Source organism: Perognathus longimembris, chromosome 28, assembly GCF_023159225.1.
Source record: "Perognathus longimembris pacificus isolate PPM17 chromosome 28, ASM2315922v1, whole genome shotgun sequence".
Lineage (NCBI taxonomy): Eukaryota > Metazoa > Chordata > Mammalia > Rodentia > Heteromyidae > Perognathus > Perognathus longimembris.
Genome location: NC_063188.1, coordinates 11,937,014 through 11,960,524, shown reverse-complemented (window position 1 = coordinate 11,960,524; position 23,511 = coordinate 11,937,014). Strand labels below are relative to the sequence as shown.

The 23,511-nt window shown below is 43.6% G+C and overlaps 1 pseudogene; it reads right to left on the bottom strand.

The window, feature by feature from the left end:
• Nucleotides 1–226: 226 nt before the first annotated feature.
• LOC125344132 lies at nucleotides 227–22,544 on the bottom strand (annotated as a pseudogene).
• Between the last annotated feature and the right edge of the window lie 967 nt (nucleotides 22,545–23,511).

The following is a 23,511-nucleotide window of genomic DNA, read 5'->3' as shown; positions in this document are numbered from 1 at the left end:
TCTAGTAAACTGTACCAATATACAATCATATAAGAACAAGGAGCCCAAGACCTATTTTCTTTCTCATATTACCCAGCATCAAAGAACACTGGATATAGCCCCCAACTTTAGGGTTGCAAATTTAATAGGGGGGAGGCAAAATGGGATCTTCTTTGGTTTTTCCCTAAAATGTAAGGTTTTCCCTGTTTATTGGTCATTTGCTTTTCTTCTGTGTCCTGAAGCAGTGTCAGTCTTTTAGGTGGAGTCTGTAATCTGTTGCCATGGCGATGCTTGCATAGCAAATCCCAGCCTCCTTAGCAAGAACGACCTCTGGAACCGTGGTCATATTGATGACATCTGCCCCCCAGGTGCGGAACATGAAGCTTTCTGCTCGAGAGCTAAAACGAGGCCCCTCAATTGTGATCATTGTCCCCTTTGAGTGGCATCGAAGTCCTAGCTTCTTAGCAGTCTCTATGAGTACCTCTCTTGTTTTGGGGCAAAATGGCTCAGCCATTGGACTATGACACACTCCTCTTGCACAGGAATGACTCCCATCATAGAGGCCTTATTCAGGTCCTGTCGATGATCTGATCAATAATGACGATATCACCAGGCTGAATCTCCTCTCTCAAAGAGCCACAAGCTGTGGTCACTATGAGTACAGCCCTCTTCCTTCAAAGCCCATATGTTTGCCTGGTAGTTGACTTTTGAAGGCATGATGGTGTGCTGCCTTCCATGTCGTGCAAAGAGGACACAATCCACATTTTTTATCTTGCCCCAAATCAACACATCAGATGGCTTGCCAAATGGAGTATCCACGTATTTCTCAGTTCGTTCTTCCAAAATTTCTGGGTCATCCAGGGCCTGTTCCACCAATTATTCCAATCTTCACGGGCGCGGCGGCGAGGGGGTTGCCTTAAGCTTTTGATAAGGAACTCTCCAGTGGGCATTTGGATGCATGCCCCCTGCCAGGCAGCTACCCATGGATTCCAAGCGTTCAGAGCCACGGGCATTGTTCTGGTCATGTTAGTGGGGGTCAGTGGCCGGGAATGTGTTGAATGTCATGCCAGGTGAGAGAATGCAATTGGTCAATCCTGGTAAACTGTTTTTTATAATGGGGAGGATTGCTTGAAAATGACCCCAATCTTTGTTCAATAGAATGCATCTCATTTAGGGTGAAAGGAACGTGGACTCCGGTGGGTCGGTCCTGCCCTGCTACCTCACGAAGGGGAACCATACGAGAGGTTTTAGTTTTAGAGCGAGTGACAGGGCAAGGGGGGGACAGGATGGCACAGTGGGATGGAGTGGGTCAACAGGAGGAACCGGGGCAGGAGACAGCTGGAAAGTAGAGTTTGGGGGCTCTGGAGGCTGGGGGGCCCCAGGAACAAAGGCAGGAGGATCGGGAAGGGTGTGGTCAGAGGTTATTGAAAGTGCCGCTAGGTGTAGGAAGCTGCTGGCTTTTCCTTGGGCCCAGAATGGATTGTTTACAGCTGGGCCTAGGTGAATTGCCCCGTCTGCATATCAAAGCAGGCTTCCCTAAACTGGAGGTTTTGCCTGGTGTTTGTTTGGGCCTGGGGCTAGGGGTGGGGGCAATAGGCTGGGGGTCAGTCTTAACACTTTGCATCTACAATCTTTAGATCTCAGCCTCAGAAGCATTTAGAACCACTGGTGCTTGGCCTTCTTTTCATATGTGAAGGGTGGTAGTGAATTCGTGAATTTGGCTATATCTCCAGCTCCACCTCCCATTTTCTTTCTTTTTTTTGCCAGTCCTGGGCCTTGAACTCAGGGCCTGAGCACTGTCCCTGGCTTCTTTTTGCTCAAGGCTAGCACTCTGCCACTTGAGCCACAACGCCACTTCTGGCTTTTTCTATATATGTGGTGCTGAGGAATTGAACCCAGGGCTTCATGTATACGAGGGGAGCACTTTACCACTTTAGGCCATATTCTTAGCCCTCACAGTTTCTTTTCATGACAGTGACTTATTAAAAGGAATAATCTCTTTGTTCTGTGGGAGTCTTCAAGACTTTTTCTGCTTCCTCTGTGTGATGGTGTTTAGATTGGGTTAATGGTTAAATTGGCCTTTTGAAAAGTAATTTGAAATATGTATTGACATCCACAAAAATGTAGAAATGCACCAAACACATTTTCCATGTGAATCAACAGAGGCATGGACTATGCTCTATGAACAGCATAAATCCTTCTTCCTTTAGGTTTGTTTATGGCAGGTATTTTTGTCACAGTGATGAAAAATTGATGGACACACATTTTTCCTTTTAGGAACATTGTTTTTGGTGGTACCGGGACTTAAACTCGGGGCCATTTACTTGCATTGTTTGTCTGCTTGGCTAGTGATGTACCACTTAAACCATATCTCCAGCATCTTTTAGAAACTTTTGCCTGTTGGCATTTATAAGATTAGAACGGATTTATGTTGCTGTTGCAAATTTCTGTTTAGATTGCACGAAATGCAGTTAACATTCTCTTGTTTTACAGAGTCAGAGTAAGGCTATTTATATTTGTTTCCAAGTTTGGTACTTTTCTAAATCTACTTCGTTAGAAACATTAAAAATAAAACTACCCATATGGTAAAGCTGATAGCAGATGTTTATTTTTGAAAAGCAGAGTATGGAATTTGGGGAAAGGATTAAGTATTTACCCAAGTTTTGCTGTTTTGGTGGTTGGAAATTTCCATTCCAGTTGACTACCAGGAATATAGCTGAGATCCTCTGAAGTAAGCAAAATTATCCTGTGATGATTCAGAACAGATGCCACAATGGTCGTGCTCTAAATCTCGTCAGGTACTCTTTGAGGCTTACATTGTGTGTGTGTGTGGGGGGGGGGGAATCCTGGGGTAGAACTCTAGATCTGGATCTTTCTCTCTCAGATTTTGTGCTCAATATTCATTACACAGCTCTACTTCTGGCTTTTTGTGATTAATTGGAGGTAAGGGTCTCAAAGACTTTCCTGCTTGGGCTGGCTTTAAATAGCAATCCTTAGGTCTCAGCCTCCTGAGTCGCTTGGATTACAGGTGTGAGCCACTGGTACCCAGCTACTTTCAGCAAGAATCTCAAGGATTTGTCTGCCGGGCTCTTCTAGTGGAGAGCCTCCAGGTTCCAGCTAAGATTACACACATGAGCCACCTGAATCTGGCTGAGACCTGCTTTTAATTAGTCTGGTTATTGAAAGGATAGGTCCCGGCCATCCCAGGGGACCATGCGGAGATAGTCAGGGACAGGAGAAGAAGGTTTATAAGGGTTATTAGTGGGGCCGTATCTCCCACGGGAGAGGGAGCAACATGGCGTCCGCACCTTATCCAGGTGGCAGCTTCTCTGGGGAAGTAGGTAGGTCTTAATGGTGAGTAGGAGTGGCTCATTAGGTATGGGTGGATCTGGGAGCCAATGGGAGGAGCTGAGGACCTACGGTGGGGAGGGGGAATGCTAACATTTATTTCACAAATGAAGGCTTGCTCTCAGATTCCAGGACGAAAAGAGAAGGAGGAAGAGTCAATTGACAACCAAATGAAAGAGATATAGCTATTTCACAAAGAAATTTAGGTCCTTATGTGGACAAGGAGGAGTGTGTGCACTACGAGTGTAGATAGTTTTCTTTGCCTTTGGTTTTGGAACAAATAGCTGTTCTGACTATTTAATCCTGAATGTCACAGAACCAAAGGAGGTGCAATGATCCATGTCCAAAATGACCCCAAATCAAGGAAGGTCAAATGATGATCATTATACTCTGTTTAACATACGAAAGAATGGAGAGCCTTTTAGAATGCATCTTATAAAAATAGCTAAAATGACACCAGAGTTACACTGTATGTTGGTAGCTTTAATTATGTCAAGCCCTTAAAGCTGATTTTAAATCTGAGTGACAGGGCTTCAAAAGACTTAAAACTGAACCGAGTATTTGGTGACTATGTTTGTTTTTCTAGTACAAAGAGCCCTCCTTGATCATATTCTGAAGGAGTGCTATAATTAAGAAAAGACTAGGAATGGTATCTGAAGAATTTATGCATGCAGAGAACACAGTGATATTAGATAAATGAAATGTGTTGAATTTATAGCTATATTGTGTGAAATATTTATAACTATAAATTTAGAACTGTTATAACGCTATAACGCTACTAAATAATACATTTATAACTATTCAGTTATAAATTGATGGTAGCAATAGATCCAGTTAACTTTCAGTTGCTTCATTATGTATTTTGCAAGTTCTGTCCCATTTGACAGTGTGTTATTAATGAATGGTTTTTTCCTCCTCTTTTATCTTTATTTATTTATTTATTTATTTATTTATTTATTTTGCCAGTCCTGGGCCTTGGACTCAGGGCCTGAGCACTGTCCCTGGCTTCTTTTTGCTCAAGGCTAGCACTCTGCCACTTGAGCCACAGCGCCACTTCTGGCCATTTTCTGTATATGTGGTGCTGGGGAATCGAACCAAGGGCTTCATGTATACGAGGCAAGTGCTCTTGCCACTAGGCCATATCCCCAGCCCCTTCCTCCTCTTTTAGTCCCAGTGGAAATGTTTGTGAATAGATTGGACTCTGGAATCTTTGCTGTGATAGGTAAGTATAGCATGACATCACTATGTTAAAATATGACTTAAGTTTTTAAAGATAGTAAATAAAAGCCATGGATATATTGAGTATAATTTATTGTAAAGGTAACAGGAAAAATGATTATGTCATGCTGAGGAATCAAACTCAGGGCTTCATGTATACGAGGCGAGCACTGTAACACTATTCCCAGCCCCCACTTTTATAATATATATTTATATATGCCAGAAGTGGCGCTGTGGCTCAAGTGGTAGAGTGCTAGCCTTGAGCAAAAAGAAGCCAGGGACAGTGCTCAAGACCCAGGACTGGCAACAAAAACAAAACAAATAAACAAAAAAATGTTATAAAGGTGATGTGCAAAAGAGTTAGTTATATCAGTCAGGTAATGAGTACATTCCTTTTGGGACAATGTCACCCCTTCCCTCACTTTCTCCCATATTTCCTCCCTATCTCCACCCACAATTTGTATAGTTCAATTTCAACTTCGTGTTTCGTGAGTACCACTGCTATATTTGTTCACCCTTTTTCCCTCCATTTCTGTGCCCCCCCCTTACTCTCCAAAGACAGATAGACAGGTCAAAAAGAAAAGAAAACAACTTCAAAGAGAAAATATCTTGTTTGCATTTCCTGGAGTGTTTCTTATTTCTAAGAAAGATAAAATTTCAAGCCCTGTACTGATGGCCGATGACTGTAATCTTAGTTACTTGGCAGGGCTAAGATTAGGAAGATCAAGGTTTGAGGCCAGAGTGGATAGAAAAGTCCATTAGATTCTTTTTTTTTTTTTTCCAGTCCTGGGGCTTGAACTCAGGGCCTGAGCACTGTCCCTGGCTTCTTTTTGCTCAAGGCTAGCACTCTGCCACTTGAGCCACAGCGCCACTTCTGGCCGTTTTCTATATATGTGGTGCTGGGGAATCGAACCCAGGGCTTCAAGTATACGAGGCAAGCGCTCTTGCCACTAGGCCATATCCCCAGCCCTCCATTAGATTCTTGTCTGCAATTAATCAGCAAAAAGTCAGAAGTAGATGCGTGGTTCAAGTGATAAAGTACCAGTCTTCAGTCAAAGAGCCAAGCAAGAGCTTGAGGCCTTGAGTTCAAGCCCCAATACTGGGGTACACATGGATATACACACAATTAGTACAGGCTGAAAACTATCACCCACTTATTTTTATTTAATATGAAGTTTAATCCCCAAATATCATTTTTGTTTTAAGTATGTTTAGTTATTTTTTATTTTTATTTTATTTTTATTTTTGCTAGTCCTGGGGCCTGGGGCTTGAACTCAGGGCCTGAGCACTGTCCCTGGCTTCTTTCTGCTCAAGGCTAGCACTCTACCGCTTGAGCCACAGCGCCACTTTGGCTTTTTCTATATACGTGGTGCTGAGGAATCGAACCCAGGGCTTCATGCATGCTAGGCAAGCACTCTACTACTAAGCCACATTCCCAGCCCGTTTTTACCTTCTTTTTTTTGGGGGGGGGGCCAGTCCTGGGCCTTGGACTCAGGGCCTGAGCACTGTCCCTGGCTTCCTTTTTGCTCAAGGCTAGCACTCTGCCACTTGAGCCACAGCGCCGCTTCTGGCCGTTTTCTGTATATGTGGTGCTGGGGAATCGAACCTAGGGCCTCATGTATACGAGGCGAGCACTCTTGCCACTAGGCCATATTCCCAGCCCTCAGTTTTTACCTTCTTAACAGAGGCTTCACAAGCACAGAGTGTAACTTGTGATGAAATCTAGTTAATCAAGTCTTCCTTTGCTACTACATATAAAACTTTTATTTTCAAATTCAAGAAGTTTTCATATCGTATTAGGTTCTGTAGATTTTCTATTAATTTTTTTCAGTTATTTTATATTTTCTTATACATTTATAAAGTATACTTTTATACTATAAGTTATTCTCTACATTTTATAATATATACATTTAAATCCATTGTCCATAATTGAGTATTTTTGTGTATATGTGAGGTTTATATTGAAATTAATTGTTCTTTTTTGCTTATAGTTTTTCACAGGCACAAGAATTATTTCAGCACCATTGTTTGAAAAACTATCCTACTGAACAGCTTTCGTTCCTTTGTAAATCAGTCAGGCATAACTGCATGAATCTATTTCTGACTTTATATTGACCTTTTACATTGATTTGTGTATAATGCATTATGTTTTTGATGATGAAAGGTGCACATGATACCCATACTGGGGTGTCATTGTGTATATATCTTATCAAGAAATGATGTCCCTCGGACTGAAGAAATGAGGCGGTGTTAATTCAGCGTCCACAAAGGAACTTTTTGGGTAGTAGTGGCAGGATTTTAGGACATAAAATAAAAACAGGCCTTTTTTGGACTGTGGTGGTACTGGAGCTTGAACTCTGGGCACCATACTTGCCTTTTTCAACTTAAGAAGGCGAGTGCTCTTAACACTTGAGCCACACCCATAATTTTCACTTTTTAAATATTTATTTATTATTATTATTATTTTTGCCAGTCCTGGGCTTAGACCCAGGGCCTGAGTGATGTCCCTGGCTTGTTTTTGCTCAAGGCTAGCACTCTACCACTTGAGCCACAGTACCACTTCTGGCCGTTTTCTATATATGTGGTGCTGGGGATTTATTTTTATTGTTATTATAAAGGTGACCTACAGAGGGATTACAGTTCTGTAAGTCAGGGAATGAGTACATTTCCTTTTGGGCAGTGTCACCTCTTCCATTGCTCTCAGGCTTTTTGGTGCTTCATTGGAGATAAGACTCTCCCAGACTTTCCTCCCAGGGCTGCCTTTGAATGGACATCCTCAGATTTCAGCCTCCTGAGTAGCTAGGATTACAGCCATGCTGAGACATTTTTATCACCAGTTAATCACCAGAAAGGCAAAAATGGGGTTGTGACTCAAGTGGTAGAATGCTAGCCTTAGAGCAATTGTTTGAGGCCCTGAGGTAAAGGACCTATACTGGACACACACAAAATAATGCATGAGTTGAGAGACCATGGCATATAATATGGAATAAGGGAAATTCTTCTGTCCAGGGAGGAAAGCATTTTGTGTGCATGTCTAGATTAATAATTTCAGTTATAGAGATTGAGAGGAGATGATGTTGAGAATGTTAGCACACTGAAGCCTTTGAAGAAAAAAATTAACTTGAGAGGTAAATAGCTTATTTTGTGACATATGACGTACAACATGTAGCTAAGTTGATTACTATTTTAAATTGCTTCTTTACATTTTCTTCTCAGACATGGGGCTTCACCTCAGGGCCTGGGCCTTGTCCCTGAGCTTTTTTGCTCAAGGCTAGTGCGCCACCACTTGAGCCACAGTGCCACTTCCGGTTTTCTGTTGGTTAATTGCTGGTAAGAGTCTCATGGACTTTCCTGCCTGGGCTGGATTCAAACTGAGATCCTCAGAACTCAGCTTCCTGAGTAGCTAGGATTATAGGCGTGAGGCACCAAGTTCCTGGATTTACAGTTTTAATAAAACATAAATATGTACACAAATGAATGTCAAATATTATGATCTGGATGGTAAAGTTAAAATATGCAAACTGATTTCTTTGTGTGCTTATCCTGGGGCTTCAAGTTAGGGCCTGTGCACTGTCCCTTAGCTTTTTTGTTTTTATGCCAGTCCCAGGGCTTGGACTCAGGGCCTGAGCACTGTCCTTGGCTTCTTTTTGCTCAACGCTAGCACTCTGCCACTTGAGCCACAGCACCACTTCTGGCCGTTTTCTGTATATGTGGTGCTGAGGAATTGAACTTCATGCATGCAAGGCAAGCACTCTACCACTAGGCCATATTCCCAGCCCTGTCCCTTAGCTTTTTGTTCAAGGCTAGCACAAGCTGATTTTTTAACGACAGGAATAGAACTGAATTACCAACATCACTGGTCGATTTGGTATTTGCATCTACCTTAATGTACAGTCCCATTTAAATGTACTTCTAATAGATTTGGACATGTATATGATTTTTTGACTTGAATTTTATTAAACAGTTGAACATAAATATGTGCAAGATGATGTTTGTATTGCCTGGTATGAAATGCTTGCTAAATCTAGTAGAAAAATGACTGACATCTACAACTTGGGTTGGGTGCTGGTGGATGACACCTAGGTACTCAGGAGGCTGAGATCTGAGGATCATAGTTCAAAGCCAGCCAGGGCAGGAAAGTCTGTGAGACTTATCTCCAAATTACTAGCAAAGGGCAGAAGTGGCAGAACTGGAGAAGTAGAAAACCAACCTTGAGTCAGTAAGCCCAGTGAGAGTATGAGATCCTAAGTTCAAGCCCCAGTACTGACCCCCCCCCCCCAACGCATACCAGCATATTCCGATAGGGGGACTCTGAGAAACTGAGGAAGCATATAGCATGAAGCTTGACATTTGAGGGGGTACCGTTAGAGATGTAGCTAATAAAGGGTTAGAAGATAAAGCACTATTGAAGGCCTGTTGAGTGGCTACAGCAATGCTCTGTTCCTTCACTTGCAGTGACAAACTGAAGTCTCGGGACACTCTGTAACTAGACTGCTATTTTACACATGAAAAAGCGAAATCTCAGGGTAAGTCATACATGACAAAGGTGATACATCTAGAATGTAAGAGAGATTAGATTTTTTTTTGCCAGTCCTGGGGCTTGAACTCAGGGCCTGAGCACCGTCCCTGGCTTCTTTTTCTCAAGGCTAGCACTCTACCACTTGAGCCACAGTGCCACCTCTGGCTGTTTTCTATGTGGTGCTGAGGAATCGAACCCAGGGTTTCATGTATGCGAGGCAAGCACTCTACCACTAGGCCATATTCCCAGCCCGAGAGATCAGAATTTTTTTTTTTTTTTTTTTTTTGCCAGTCCTGGGCCTTGGACTCAGGGCCTGAGCACTGTCCCTGGCTTCCTTTTGCTCAAGGCTAGCACTCTGCCATTTGAGCCACAGCGCCACTTCTGGCCGTTTTTCTGTATATGTGGTTCTGGGGAATCGAACCCAGGGCTTCATGTATACGAGGCAAGCTCTCTTGCCACTAGGCCATATCCCCAGCCCGAGAGATCAGAATTTTAACTGAAAAAAATCTTTTTGGGTAGGACTGAGGCTTGAACTCAGTGCTTGCATTTGGTAAGTTGGTGCTCTATCACTTGAGCCATGCTCCCAGGTCAGTTTTTGGCTGGTTGTTTTGAAGATGGAGTCTAGCTAACTTTTCTGACAGGGCTGGCCTTCAACTGCCATCCTCCAGATCGCAGTCTTCTGAGTACCTAGGAATACAAGTGTGAACCATACTCAGCTTAACTGAGATCTTTTTAACTGGGAAGCCATGCTGGCTTTGAAATCTACCTTGTAATTTCCACACTGCTTCTTTAGGGTATTGGACAGGTCTTGTGTTTACCATGGAGGCTAAAGGAAAGGCTGTGTGAGCACGAGGCTCATCAGGGCATCTGCTTTTTTTTTTATTTAATTTTTTGGGTTGGTCTTGGGGCTTGAAATCCAGGCCTGGGTGCTGTCCCTGAGCTCTCCAGCTCTACCACTTGAGCCACAGCACCACTTCCGGTTTTCTGGTGGTTAATTGGAGATAAGAGTCTCAAGGACTTACCTGCCTAGGCTGGCTTTGAACTTTGATCCTCAGATCTCGGCCTCTCAAGTAGCTAGGATTATAGGCGTGGGCCACCGGCACCTGGCGCTACTCTGCTTTTAATGTGTTTTATGTAGAGACATGATGAATGATGAGGACGAAAAGGAAAGGCCAGGGAGGGAATAGAATGACTCCCAAGTTTCTGCCTTTGTTTGTCTAGTGAGTCAAGACTCTGAATTGTCTCTTTTTAGCGAAAGGGGAAGATTTTAATTTTTTACTTTACTTAGTTGATTATTGCTGATCCTGGGCCTTGAACTCAAAGTTTGGGCATTGTCCCTGAGTTTTGTGCTCTAGGCTAGCTCTCTGCCACCTGAGCCACAATTCCACTTCTGGTTTTCTGGTGGTTAATTGCAGATAAGAATCTCATGCACTTTCCTGACTAGGCTGGCTTTGAACCAAGCTCCTCAGATCTCAGCCTCCTGAGTAGCTAGGATTACACATGTGTACCACCAGTGCCTGGCTAATTTTGCATCTTTAAACTTAAGTCATTGTACAAAGGGGCTTAAATTCAAAGTTCCAACTTGTAAGTTTGTGAGTATAATGCATTTTAGTCACTGTCCCCCCTCCATCATTCTTCCCCATCTCTCCCAACCCCACCCATCTCCTCAATTATCCTAGTTCTATTTTCACATTGACTCTTTTTTTTTTGGCCAGTCCTGGGCCTTGGACTCAGGGCCTGAGCACTGTCCCTGGCTTCTTTTTGCTCAAGGCTAGCACTCTACCTCTTGAGCCACAGCGCCACTTCTGGCCATTTTCGGTATATGTGGTACTGGGGGATTGAACCCAGGGCTTCATGTATATGAGGCAAGCACTCTTGCCACTAGGCCATATTCCCAGCCCTAGAGGTATACTTTCTTGTAAATTCATTTTTATTTTAAACATTTGTGAGATAGATGTTGCTATCTTCTTTCCCCTATACATAGGCAACTTTGCCTTGCAAAACTAAAGCATGGAGCAAGCAAGATTCAGCCAAGTATGTCATTCATTATTGTGTTGAGCATAATTAGACCAGTCAATCTGAGTAAGATGGTGGTGGTGGTGATGGTAGTGATGGTGGTGGTGGTGGTAGTGGTGATGGTGGTTGTAGTTGTTTCTGACCTTTTCAAGGACTCTGTGAAGTCAAGCCTACTTTTATAATAGCACTAAGTTCTTTTATTTGCCTGCTTCTCTCTCATTATTTTGAGTGTTCAGTGGAATTTTCCAAGGTTACATGAAATGTGATGATGTCATTACTCTGAGGAATAATGGAATGTATGCTTCTGTGTTTCCTTATTAAGATTGTTTTTCTTAGCTTATATTAGCTGTACCAACGGGTGGTTTCGTTGTGGCATTTCCATATATGTATACAACGCACCCCATCATGCTTAGCCCCTCCATCTTTCTCCCTTTTCCTCCACCCTTGTTTCTTAAAACATTTCAACAGATTTCATTGTTCTATTTTCTTATGTCTGTTCTATTTTCTTATGTCTTATGTGCTTGTACCACATTTACCTTCATTCACCTTTTCCATTTCCCCTTTCCCCTGATTCTTGGCCCCCTAAAGAGCCTGTTTCACTATCATTCTTTTATTTTTTAATGTATATTAATTGTACCAACAAGTTTCACCATGGCATTTTACACAGTTATGTATTTATGTTCTTTTTTCTTTGTTGTTTGGTCTTTTTTTTTTCCAGTCCTGGGGCTTGGACTCAGGGCCTGAGCACTGTCCCTGGCTTCTTTTTGCTCAAGGCTAGCACTGTACCACTTGAGCCACAGCGCCACTTCGGCTTTTTCTATATATGTGGTGCTGAGGAATCGAACCTAGAGCTTCATGTATACAAGGTGAGCACTCTACCACTAGGCCATGTTCCCAGCCCCTGTATTTATGTTCTAATCAGAATAACCCCCTCTACTTCTGTAGTCTTGTGTTTTTTTTTTTTTTTTTGCCAGTCCTGGGCCTTGGACTCAGGGCCTGAGCACTGTCCCTGGCTTCTTTATGCTCAAGGCTAGCACTCTGCCACTTGAGCCACAGCACCACTTCTGGCCACTTTCTGTATATGTGGTGCTGGGGAATCGAACCCAGGACTTCTTGTATACGAGGTGAGCACTCTTGCCACTAGGCCATATCCCCAGCCCTGTAGTCTTGTGTTTTAAAGATAATTTCAAGTTCTCACGCAGTAAATATAGCTAGATATATTTCATGTAAACAAGCTCTTCGTGATCCTTAATGACTTTTTCAAGGCACAAAATCCTCTAAAGACTGTTGATTAGAACTATGAATTAGCTAGATGTTTAAAGTGACACAATAGTTATTTCAGAAAATGGGGCTTCTGATTTTAAATTCAGCAATCACGCTCATATTGTTTTGCAACCATCACAAATGAAACATAGGACATTTAATATTCATCACAGTTTAAAGGTTAAAAAAAACCTCTACTCTTCTTGATTTAACAAGCTAAAAGTTATGTTCTAAAATCATATCTTTGAAGAACTAGTAGAAAAAAGTAGAACAGAGCCAAGTAGTATGCTGGGAAAAAGACATAAATGTCCATGAGAATTTAGGTTGATCGTGGGCTGGGAATATGGCCTAGTGGTAGAGTGCTTACCTTGCATGCTTGAAGCCCTGGGTTCGATTCCTTATATAGAAAAGGCCAGAAGTGGCGCTGTGGCTCAAGTGGTAGGGTGCTAGCCTTGAGCAGAAAGAAGCCAGGGACAGTGCTCAAGCCCTGAGACAAACCCAGGACTGGCCAAAAAAAAAAAAATTGAGGTTGATCCTGATGAAGATATTCCAGATCAGCAGATATCAGAAGATATTCCAGCTCATTGAGTCATGTTGGTACAAATGACTGAAAAACATGTGTGGTCTCTACCTAAGTCTTTGTGCTCAAATGAACTTGAAGTGAATTAGAACTTTAAACACTGAAAATGTAGGAAAAAAATGGAATGAGGAAGCAAGATACAAGTTCCACAAACTGAAAGAAATGATTGTTGAATCCCACCGTCAAAACAGAGGCCAATGGGGAGACAAAGGGTGAACAAATGCAGCAATGGTACACACTGAAAATGAACTGTACAACTTGTGGATGGAGATGGGAGGGAAAAACTGGGAGAGAGCAAGGGAAAGGGTGACATTGTCCAAAAGGCAATGTACTCCTTACCTGACTTACGTAACTGTAACCCCTCTGTAGACGACCTTTTTAATAACAATTAAAAATTAAACTAAGAAGAAGTAACATGGCCTGGCACTGGTGATTCACTCCTGTAATCCTTGCTACTCTGGAGGCTGAGATCTTTGAACTGTGGTTTGAAGCCACTCCAGGCTAGAAAATATGAAAGACTCTTATCTCCAATTAACTACTGAAGGAAACCAGAAGTAGAGCTGTGGCTCAAGTGGTAGAGCACTAGCCTTGAGCAAAAAGCTCAAGGGTAGCACCTAGAACCCGAGTTTAAGCCCCAGGACTGGCACGAAAAGAACAAAAAGTAAAACCAAATTCTAAATCTTTCTACATGGCAAGTCGAATTAATAGCCACATTCAAACACAATTGATGTGCAAAGGAAAACAATCTGCGATATAGGTGATGATTTTTTTTAATCTTTATTTCTTCCATTCATAGAGCTTTTTTGCAAATCTTCCAAAGAAAGGCAGACAGCTCCTGAGGGAAATGGGTAAGCCTACAGTCTGTTTTATACGGGGGGGGGGGGGGGGTGAAGAATGCAAATGGCTGAGAAGCTTCTATCCATCACAGTTCGATTTAAGGTGGTACAAACTAAGGCAAGACTGAAAACATGGTGTTCATCTGGCAGATCTGTGAGTATGTGTGTTAAAAGGATGTCTTGGGCTGACTAACGTCTGGGAGACCCACATTGTGTTAGAATACATGACTAGGGCCGGGTGCTGTTGGTTCACGCCTGTCATCCTAGCTGAGATCTGAGGATGACAGTTCCAAGCCAGGCCAGGTAGAAAAGTCCATGAGACTCATCTCCAATGAACCAACAGGACACTGGAAGTGGCGCTGTGGCTCAAAGTGGCAGAACACTAGCCTTGAGCAAAAGAGCCTAGAGACAGTGCCCAGGCCATGAGTTCAAGCCCCATGACTAACAACAAAAGCAAGATGCTATGACCTAGTAACCTCACTGCCTGGAGTTCATGCTGCAGATAAGCCTACCAAGGGTTGCCAGTATGCATTTCCTATGATTATGTGGCTGAGTGAGCTCCTGGCAAGGCTTTGATAGTGAAGAGTTCCCTGTGAATCCTTATGGGTGAACGAAGACCATATTGTCATCATTACGATAGTGTGTACAGAACTGTAGACTATTACCTGTCCTGGAAGTGAAATCTCTACTTGTCTCTGCTTCTTCTCCCCCTCCTCCTTTGCCCCTGCCGATGCTCTGTGTGGTACTGTGGCTGGGAGATGAAGCAGGCTAGGCAATCATTCTACCACCGGAACCTACGTGCCGGTCTGTACATTCACTTCTCTCTGTTCATCACAAATAACCACTTTACAGAATGGTGGTAATCCCATGTTGTGCTGTGTATTTCCTATGAGTTACTATTTTTTTATTGATGGCTCTTTTAGTATGATATTGGAAATAGTTCTTTCAAGATTCACATTCACTCCTGCATTTTTGCTCTTCTCCATCCCTTCCTCCCCCCTCCCTCCCCCCACCCCCCAGTACCTGGGTTCAACTCAGGACCCTGTGCTTCCTTGGCTTGCATGCTTGGCTGATGCTCTACCACTTGAGTCACACCTGAAGCCCTGCCCTTGCTTCTTGCCTTTTTTGCTGGTCCTGGGGCTTGAACTCAGGGCCTGGACTCTGTCCCTGAGCATTTTTGCTCAATATTAATGTTCTACACTTGATCCACAGCTCCACTTCCAGCTTTTTGGGGGAGTTTAGTGATAAGTGTCCTTTGGACTTTCCTACTTTGAAAGCCCATGGCTTCAAACCAGGATCCTGAGACCACAGATTCCTAGGAAGCTCGGATTAGTGGCACCCGCCTTTGCTAGCTTTATTTGAGATTGAGTTTCAGAGACTTTTCTACCAGGGCTGACCTTGAAACTTGAGCCTCTGGATCTCAGTTTTCTGAGCAGCAAAGAATACAGGTGTGAGGCACCTGTGCCTGACTCTTACCTCCTTTTTAAAAGATCCTGCTCTTATCTCTTGCCTCTGGAAATGAATTGTTTTTTCTTTTTTTTTGCCAGTCCTGGGGCTTGGACACAGGGCCTGAGCACTGTCCCTGGCTTCTTTTTGCTCAAGGCTAGCACTCTACCACTTGAGCCACAGCGCCACCTGTGGCCGTTTTTCTATACATGTGGTACTGAGGAATGGAACCCAGGGCTTCATGTATACGAGGCAAGCACTCTACCACTAGGCCATACTCCCAGCCCCGTGAGTTATTTCTTGGATTTGAGATGCTAAGATTCCTGGCCCTGTGACTGGGGGTCTTTTTTTATCTCTAACTTTGAGGCCCCTCCCCCCAACTCACCTCCTTACCATGGAAACACTGTAGTTTTCACAATTCCAGAATTAATATGTTTGTAAATATGCAATACAGTGTGGAACATAAAGTAAGGTTCTTCCTGTAATACATCCCGATGATTTCTTTGTTGTCAGTCATAGGGCTTGAAGTCAGGGCCTGGACACTATCCTTGAGCACTTTTTTTTTTTTTTTTTTTTGCCAGTCCTGGGCCTTGGACTCAGGGTCTGAGCACTGTCCCTGGCTTCTTCCCGCTCAAGGCTAGCACTCTGCCACTTGAGCCACAGCGCCGCTTCTGGCCGTTTTCTGTATATGTGGTGCTGGGGAATCGAACCTAGGGCCTCGTGTATCCGAGGCAGGCACTCTTGCCGCTAGGCTATATCCCCAGCCCCTATCCTTGAGCACTTTTGAGCCATGGCTTTACTTCTGGTTTTCTGGTGGTTAATTGACTTTCCTGCCCTGGCTTGATTTGAACCATGATCTTCAGATGGCAACCTCCTGGTTGTAGTAGATAGGATTGTAGGTGTGAGCCACCAAAGCTTGGCTCATCCCATTCATGGATTCTTTTTTATGCATATGTAATTTTTAGCCTAAATAGTATTATATATTTTTGTAATCTGCCATTTTGTATTTACTGAGACGTTTATAATGGGCTTCTTTCATGTTCATTACATATGTACATGCTATATAGTAATGTATATACTATATCTGCATATATACACACAATATAGTCTATCCATATTGAAAAGAAGAGAGACGAGAGAGAAACAGAATAAAAGAGAATGCTTGTACTTAACACCTTCTTGCATTCCATTGTTTGTATAGATCAAAATTTCTTTTTTTTTTTTTTTTGGCCAGTCCTGGGCCTTGGACTCAGGGCCTGAGCACTGTCCCTGGCTTCTTTTTGCTCAAGGCTAGCACTCTGCCACTTGAGCCACAGCGCCGCTTCTGGCCGTTTTCTGTATATGTGGTGCTGGGGAATCGAACCTAGGGCCTCTTGTATCCGAGGCAGGCACTCTTGCCACTAGGCTATATCCCCAGCCCAGATCAAAATTTCTTTTTTGTGCTTGTCTCAGTGTTTGAACTCAGGGCCTGGCTATGTCCCTGAGTGTTTTTGGTTATGTACCACTTGAACCACAGTTCGCCTTCCGGCTTATTGGTGGTTAATTTGAGATAAAAGTATCACAGATTTTCTTGCTTAGGCTGGTTTCAAACCTCAGTCCTAGATCTCAGCCTCCTGAGTAGCTAGGATCACAGGCATGAGTCACTGGTGTCTGGCTTAGATTATAATTTTTTGTTGTTGTTCAGTTGGTCCTGGGGCTTGAACTCAGGGCCTGGGCGCTCTCCCTGAGCTCTTTGGCTCAAGGTTACTGTTCTCGCCCTTGAGCCACAGTCCCACTTCTGGTTTTCTGTTGGTTAATGGGAGACAAGAGTCTCACGGACTTTCCTGCCCAGGCTGGCTTTGAACTGAGATCCTCAGATCTCAGCTTCCTGGGTAGCTAGGATTACAGGCGTGAACTACTGGGGCCCACCTAGATGGTCATTTTAAAACATCCAGTCATCATCCACTGTTCTCCATTTTTTGGTACTGCTTACTGACTGTCCTTTTACATTTTTGAGGGCTATGATAGAATAGAACTAATAGTTTGTATTATGCAGGGTTGTTGAGAAGATAAGTAATTATTGTAAACTTCTTAGAGCCTTCTTTCATATCTAGTAGGCACGCAATACATGATAGTCATTATTGAATAATCATCTTTATATTCTTGTCTAGTTACCACCTTAGGAAATACTCATTAAGTGAAGATCCAGATTTATTAATTTTTTTCTGGTGTCAGGGCTTCAATTCAGGGCCTCATTTTCTTGCTCAGCTTTATTAAAGCTCAAAGCTGGCATAGCACCACTTGAGCCACCATTCCATTTTTGGGTTATTGGTGGTTAATTGGGGATAAGAGTGTCATGGACTTTCTTTCCTGGACTGTATCTGAACCATGATCCTCAGATTTCAGCTTTCTGAACAGCTATAATTGCAGGTGTGAATCACACACAACCTCAGTGCACTTAGCTGTGTGTGTGTATATATTTTATGAAGAGCATTTTCAAGTACAGTGAAAAGTGGAAAATAAATTCTATGATGAATGCTTCTCTAACCCAGAGCCTTGATTCGAAGGCGAGCATTTTGTCATGTGATTTATTAGATCTCTACCTGTCCATCCCTGTGCTATTCAGTTCAATCCATGGTTGAATGTTCCTGTTTCCTGCAAATTGGCACTTGGATCCAGCAGTTTGATCTGATTTCAGGTTTGGTTTCCTTGAGAAAATAAGGTGATAGTGTTTTTTTTTTTTTTTTTTTTACTAGGAGGCACATAGTTTTTCTTTTTTAATCTCTTTATTTTGTTGCAATACCTGGATCCATTCATTCCTTGTTGGTTGCAGTGCCTGAGACATCTGTGGAGTGCCCATCAACAGGGAAACTACACTGGTTCCTTTGCAGTGTCTCTTTAGTGCCCTCTACTGACAAAATCTCAATGTCATTACAGTTTTATTTTCCTTGGAGATTTACCAAAGCCTTGGGAGTTTGGACGGAAGTGTCAATGTTAGTTACAGGCACACTGATCAGATAAGGAAGACCCTGTAAGTATCTCCAAATATCTCTCTGGGTGAAGCTCTCCTCCCTTGATACTATGTCCCACACATTCTAGTGTACTTGGCCTCCCTGAACTTTGAACTTGCTCTTCTCAACTCAGAGACACCACAGGGCTCTGCTTGGATGCTTGGTTTGCTGCCCAACCTAAATTCTGTGATGGAAGCTGGAGACAATAGGAAGACTCTTTCTTTTTATTCTTTTTGACAGTCCTGGGACTTGAACTCAAGGCCTGGGCACTGTTCCTGAGCATCTTGTGCTCAAGGCTAGCACTCTACCACTTGAGCCACAGTGCCACTTCTGGCCTTTTCTGTGTATGTCCTACTGAGGACTCGAACCCAGGGCTTCATGCATGCTAGGCAAACAGTGTACCACCGAGCTGCGTTCCAGCCCTCCCTCTCTTTTACTAGGTGCTTACTCTGTTGTATTCTTTGTTCATTAATATTAAACAATTGTTGATCTTCCCCTCAAGACGGGTGCTTTACCATTTGAGCAATGCCCACACTGCCAATGTTTTGTTGGTTAATTGAAGAGTCTCAAGGAGTTGTCTCCCTGAGCTGGTCCCATGTTATCCCATCATATTTGGAGGACAAAGATCCACTGTTCTCTTAAAAAATAACTTAGTGATGGAGTCTAAATATAGCTTACTCTGGACTCAAATTTATATTCCTCCAGCTTCCAAGTGCTGGGATTACAGACAAATGCCAACACATTTAGCTCTTTTATTTTTATTATTTATTTTTTTGTCAGTCATGGGGCTTAAACTCTGGGCCTAGGTGCTAGCCCTCTACCATTTGAACCGCAGCACCACTTCTGGTTTTCTGGTGGTTTATTGGAGGTAAGAGTCTCTTGGACTTTCCTGCCCGGGCTGGCTTTGAACCTTGATCCAGAGATCTCAGCCTTCCCAGTAGCTAGAATGATCAATGTGATTTATTTGGTATCTGTTCACTTTTCATTGTATTGATTCTTGTATAATATACTGCATGGATTTCTTTGTGTGTTTTTTTCGAGTCCTGGACCTTGGACTCAGGGCCTGAGCACTGTCCCTGGCTTCTTTTTGCTCAAGGCTAGCACTCGGTGACTTGAGCCACAGCGCCACTTCTGGCTTTTTCTATATATGTGGTGCTGAGGAATCGAACCCAGGGCTTCATGTATACAAGACGAGCACTTTACCACTAGGCCATATTCCCAGCCCCCTACTGCATGGATTTCTTATAAAATATGAAATCATATTTTGAACATGTATGGATCCTAGAATGTCTTTCAAGTGAAGATCTCAGCACTTTTTCTGTAATATTTTCCATAATAGTTCATAAAAGGTGTTTTATAATTCATGGCATTTTAGACCCCATGAAGTAGGCTGTGTTTAAAAAAAAGATGTTAATGTGGTTACTGTCTCTGTTGATGTAATTCTTATACTATTGAAGAGTATTCATATCTCAGTTACCTGTTTAGGTAGACTCACACAGTTTCATTATTAGATATTCTTTCTTTTGCCAGTCCTGGGGCTTGAACTCAGGGCATGAGCACTTGTCCCTGGCTTCTTTTTGCTCAAGGCTAGCACTCTACCACTTGAGCCACAGCACCACTTCCAGCTTTTTCTATATATGTGGTGCTGAGGAATTGAATCCAGGGCTTCATGTATACAAGGTGAGCAATTTACCACTAGGCCATATTCCTAGCCCCTGATTATTAGATATTCTGTTATGGAGTTTTGGTAGGATTTATTTATTTTTATTATTGTCAAAGTGATGTACAGAGAGGTTACACTTTCATACGTTCGGCATTGGATACATTTTTTGTACTGTTTGTTACTTCCTCCCTCATTCCCCCCTCTTCCCTTCCCCTCTCCCTCTTCCCCCCCATGAGTTGTTCAGTTGGTTTACACCAAACAGTTTTGCAAGTATTGCTTTTGTAGTTGTTTGTCTTTTTACCCTGTGTCTCTCGATTTTGGTATTCCCTTTCACTTTCCTAGTTCTAATACCAGTATATACAGTTTCCAATGTACTCAGATGAGATACAGTGATAGTGCAGGTACAACCAAAGGAAGGGGATGCAATAGAAGCTACGGTTTCACATGGCATGTTGAAAGTAATTACAACAGTGATATAACAGTCGTTTCCCTAACATGGAGTTCATTTCACTTAGCATCATCTTATGTATTCATAAGGGCATAGCTATTGGGCTCTTGTGATCCTCTGCTGTGACTAGCCTAAACCTGTGCTAATTATTCCCTATGAGGGAGACCATAGAGTCCATGTTTCTTTGGTTCTGGCTCATTTCACTTAGTATAATTTTTTCCAAGATTGGAAGGATTTATTTATTTATGTATTTTGGAGACACGGCTTCTCTGTGTAGCACAGTTGACCCTCAAACTTCCTATATACCCTCCTTGGCTTCTATCTTCCTGCCTCCAGTGCTGGGGTTCATTTTGTTATTTGTGTTTGTAATTCTTGGGTTTACACAAAGGAATAAGCTGGCCTTTAAAAAAATACATCAAAGTTAATGAATTGAAAATTTTATCTCTAGCCAGGTGCTCATGACTGTAATCGTAGCTACTCGGGAGGCTGAGATCTGAGAATGGTGGCTTAAAGGCAGGGGAGATGGGGCTGGGAATATGGCCTAGTGGCAGAGTGCTTGCCTCGTATACATGAAGCCCTGGGTTTGATTCCTCAGCACCACATATACAGAAAAGGGCCAGAAGTGGCGCTGTGGCTCAAGTGGCAGAGTGCTAGCCTTGAGCAAAAAGAAGCCAGGGACGGTGCTCAGGCCCTGAGTTTAAGCCCCAGGACTGGCAAAAAAAGAAAAACAAAATGTAAAACAAACAAAAAAAGAAAACCCCAAAAAACAAAAAAGAAAAAAAAAACTCACAAAGCCAGTGGAGGCAAGAAAGTCCATGAGACTTTTATCTCCAATTAACCAGCAAAACCCCAGACGTGTTGAGTGAAAAAGTTAAGGGGCAGCATATAAGTTGTGAGTTCAAGCCTTAGTACCACCACCCCCCTGAAAAAAAGTCGAAAAATTTGATTTTATTTTTGGGTTTCTAAGATATTGTAGATTTGTTTCTTGTAGCTCCCTCTACTGGTTACTTATGGTTCCATTTTTTTTCTTAAAAAATTTTTTTTTTTTGTCAGTCCTGGGCCTTGGACTCAGGGCCTGAGCACTGTCCCTGGCTTCTTTTTGCTCAAGGCTAGCACTCTGCCACCTGAGCCACAGCGCCACTTCTGGCTTTTACTATATATGTGGTGCTGGGGAATCGAACCCAGGGCCTCATGTATAGGACACAAGCACTCTACCACTAGGTCATAGTCCCAGTTCTTCTCAGGCTATTTTTGAACTGAAATAATCTGGAAGTCAGTGTGTTGTGTCCGTAGTGTTACAGATAGGAGCTACCAATGTCTGGTGTTTTAAAAAATGTTTAACCCAGAGCATCACATTTGCTAGGTAAGCATTCTACCACTTAAGCCATGCATGCCGACGTTTTTGCTCTGGTTCTTTTTGAGATATGGTCTTGCCTTTTTGCTTGGTGTGGTCTGGATGGTGATGTTTCTACTTATGCCTTGTGGCGTAGCTGGAATGTCAGGAATATACCACCATGTCTTGTTTTGATTTTTTTGTGTTGAGATGGTGATAATCCTTTTTTTTTCTAGGATGTTCTGGCACGTCAATCTTCATGACCTTAGTCTCCCACAGTGTCATGAATCATGAAGAGGCGTGCAGGGGCCATGGGAGGTGGAGGAGTTGTGCGAGGGGAACGGTAGGTCGGATGGGAAACAGGAGGTGGGTACAATGTGTTTCATGAAGGCGGCAGGAGTTGTATTGACATAGTGCCCTCTGCTGGCGGGAGGTGGGATGTGCAAGCGATATCGTGTTGTGATGGCTGCCGTGACTCAGCGAGCAGGGGAGATAAACTGGGCAGCTAGTGCTGTGTGGTTACAGGAAGCATGGCAGAAAGGCATAGGTGGGCCAGGAGGTTTGTGCAGCCGCAGCCTGCTGCAAATGCTCCTTGCGATCTCGTGTGGGATGTGGATGTTGTATGTGCAGGCCGCCTGTGTGTGGATGCGAGGCCGCGGGGTCGTGCCGCGCGGCCGCGGAAGGAGACACCTGTGCTGCGGCCCCCATAGCCCGGTGCCCCCCACCCCCCCCCGCCCCGTGCCACTGACGTGCAGCTCTGCCCCGTGACTGGCTGCGTCATAGAAGCGGAGGAGAGGCTGGTGCTTTTGTTGATCGTGGTGCTCATATCGGTACTCGCTGGAAGCCCGTTTGGGGGGCTCGCTGCGCAGAAGCCCCGTGGTCATTCCATCGCCTCCGTACGACATCGGGGAGCGATTTGTACACGGCCTCTTGGAGACTCACCCGGGATGCTCAGCCTCGATGGGGTCTTTCTACCCCTGCGCGTGAGCCGGACGGCACACAGTATCTCACCCTGGCCAAGGATGGCGTGATAGGGAAAGAATGCCACCATTGAACGAGGAAAAGCCAGCCGTCCGCGGCGGCATGCCTGAAGAAGCTAGGGCTCGGTGCCGACCTTTGGATCGCCGGAATCCATTGCTGGGCTGGAAGGTACGAGATGGGACATGGCAGAAAGGGAGGGAAGGCCGGGGCATTGCTGACGATAGAACAGGTTTCCCATCACTACAGACTCTCAGGGAAGCGTACTTGGGAAGTAGGACTTAACAATCAGCACGCCTTTTATCCCTACACAGATTGCAATTTACCTTTTAAGAGATTGCTGTATTGAGCCATCTCCCATACCACCAAATCTGTATAATACACAGCCCAAGGAGCTGCAAATGAATAGTCAATGGAATATTGGACAGGTAAATTGTAAACTTTTAATTATATGTTTCTTCCTTCCTTCCTGTACTTGGTCAACAGGCTAGAACGCCGGACCGACGTGCTATCATAGACCTCATTTGCTCAAGGCTAGTGCGTTATCACTTCAAGCTACAACGTCACTTTGGTTTTCTGGTGGTTCATTGGACATAACTGTCTCACACACTTTTCTCATCTCACCCTCCTGAATAGTATGACAGCTGTAAACCACCCAACCTGGCCTGTACATTTCTTTCAAAGTCTAAGATAAGGGGCTGGCTTATGGCTTAGTGGTAAAATGCTTGCCTCACATACATGAACCCCTGGGTTCTTCCCCGGCACCACATATACAGAAAACGGCCAGAAGTGGCGCTGTGGCTCAAGTGGCAGAGTGCTAGCCTTGAGCGGGAAGAAGCCAGGGACAGTGCTCAGGCCCTGAGTCCAAGCCCCAGGACAGGCAAAAAAAAAAAA